Raw genomic sequence first — 2,452 nt, 5'->3', positions numbered from 1 at the left:
CTTGACTCATCTTCTACTTGAAGTGACATTCATCTTTCTCCTTCTCCATTCCGTTGCCATTAAAATTAATGAAGCAAAGGACTCCATTGATGAAGAAGATCCAAGGCCTACAAGCTCCAATGGAGCTACACCAAGTTCTACATGTATTCCTACCAAAAGCTAAAGAAGTAGTTCAAGTCGTTGTACTAGCAACAACAAATCCCTCGTCGAAGAAAAAAATGACAAAAAGAAATTACATTTTACCCATGATATTATATATGAGTAAACTTGATATTTAATCGTTATAGAACATGTTGAATCATTTTGTTAAAAGACTTACATATAGTTTAAGTGTGTCTATTAAAATCTTTCTCAATAATAATAATAATAATTCCTAACATTAACAAAAAAGGATGAATCATTTAATGAAAATTAGGTTTTTCTGGGTATCTGTAGCCCGACCTTTGGATGATAACATTGGTTGCTTAACACCCAACTCTCACGCATTCTTCAATGGGTTTCTACTTAACCAATTGTGAAAGAAATCCTCCCATATAAGCATCTCATGCAAAAACAAAAGAATATAAGTACATAACATTATCAATTTTTTAAGTTTCCACTAACATTTAGAATAGACAAAATCAGAATCTAGCTTGCCACTACCATCAAGATGCAATATCTATGTATTGGTTGCATGACTATGATTTACTATTCAAAGCATTTTATGAGCACACCAATTGCCCATAAACTTAACTACACATATAACTTTAACATTTAAATACTAAAAGCAATAGGTTTGTACCTGCTCCATTTGTATCAACTAATTTGTCTTTAGGTAATAGTAAAACAGGGTACAATTTCATTTTCCCATCCTCAGAACCATAAACAGGATCTGCACCTTGGGTGATAACAGTAAATCCTTTTATGTTTTTATGATGCTTTTGGCAAGTGAGAAATCTTCAAAGCTATTTCCTCAACATTATCAGTCTACTCAATAGGACAATAGGAAAAAAGTCCAAATACATGAAAAATTAAAACTTAAACAAAAACGACAAGCCTTCAGACCTACTAATTAATGATTACCTCCCAGCCTTGAGCTTTAGAAAATGTTCTTGCTTCAGTCTCATTTCCAAAAAAAAGTAGTCCATATATTTAAGTCCCAAAATGAACATTATTAAGATCAATATGTAAAATTTTATTTCTTTAAATTTAACAGAGAATGATCCTTATGGCATAACTTTGTTCACTGCACCCTTGAAGAACTCACAGGTAAAGGTAGTCGAAAGGTTCATCATGAAGATCTGCATACAGGAATATAATACTTAATTTGCAAAATGCTACAAATCGATCATGTTTCTTTAAAATATTCTACAGTACGGGAGGGAAAAACAAACACCAAGTTTTCTCCTTATACCATATTGTAAATCCTTAATCTCAACCACTCAATTATTTCCAAATAATTCCCCAAAAGACAACTAACATTATCTTCTAATATTGAAGAACAATGAAGTCACCTATTGAGAGACCTCTAATAAATAAATCTCATATTTCAATCTGAAAAATTACAATAATAACATCACCTAGGATAATGATGTTATCCCATCAATCCACAAAAACAAACATTGATAAACATCCATGTAAAAACAAATCAAGAAAATTACCATGTTAGCTGTGAAGGCTAGATAACTGGTTGCAAGTATCCATCCAATATTTTGAGTATATTGCCACTTTGAAATGTTAGTTATTCCTCTAGTTTGGGTAGCTTTTAATGTAACTTTTCAAATGAAGCTAAAGCTCATGTTTGTTCTTAATGCTGACATGGTCTTTGAACCACACTTACAAATATAAAGAAATTACTAATTTACCATTTTAATTTTTTCTTCAGTATAAAAAAAGATATGTACTTAAAAACATCGGCAAAATGCATACCCTTATCAAGAAAGTAATAATAAGAAATTGCTTACACCAATCTTCCAGTTTTGCTAGTTTCTCTAATTGCTCTACCTTCATAACTTGCTTTGCAGTTTTCTGTCGTGGGGCTGTCAAAAAATTTATTCCAAACATCTACAACTTCTATAATACCTAAGCTTCAAAGAAAAGAAAACAAAATAATTGAGAAATAAAAACGCATATAATAGAGTCCAAAAATCATACATCATTCTAAACTTGTCCACTAAAAATAGTTAAACTATATTCTAAATGTAGTGTGATAGTGAATATGCACTGAATGTAACATCAATATTTAAAAAAGCATCCAATAAAGCTTGCCAATGAAAATTTCAAAGTTCATTTAGGTATTTGATCAAACACATAACTTGCAACTCATAAATCAGTCCAAAACGAATAAAAAAGCATAATATCATTCAAACAAAATATACAAAGACTCGTATAACATTATCCAGATAAAACACTAAAAGAACAAATGAGTAGAAATCTTTTTTGCATAGCCAAAGAAAATCTTAAAGTACATTTG

General features: G+C 30.5%; 1 long non-coding RNA gene across 1 annotated transcript; it reads right to left on the bottom strand.

Annotated features, from left to right (window-relative positions):
* Window positions 1-912: 912 nt before the first annotated feature.
* LOC114418982 lies at window positions 913-1,242 on the bottom strand. Its single transcript, XR_003668148.1, has 2 exons — window positions 1,063-1,242; window positions 913-966 (listed from the first exon to the last, which is right to left on the bottom strand). It is a non-coding gene; the product is annotated as an uncharacterized LOC114418982 (long non-coding RNA).
* Between the last annotated feature and the right edge of the window lie 1,210 nt (window positions 1,243-2,452).

The sequence above is a fragment of the Glycine soja genome, chromosome 7 (genome assembly GCF_004193775.1).
Source record: "Glycine soja cultivar W05 chromosome 7, ASM419377v2, whole genome shotgun sequence".
Classification (NCBI taxonomy): Eukaryota; Viridiplantae; Streptophyta; class Magnoliopsida; order Fabales; family Fabaceae; genus Glycine; species Glycine soja.
Note: the sequence above shows the minus strand (reverse complement) of the source record. Positions and strands in the feature narration are given on the sequence as shown.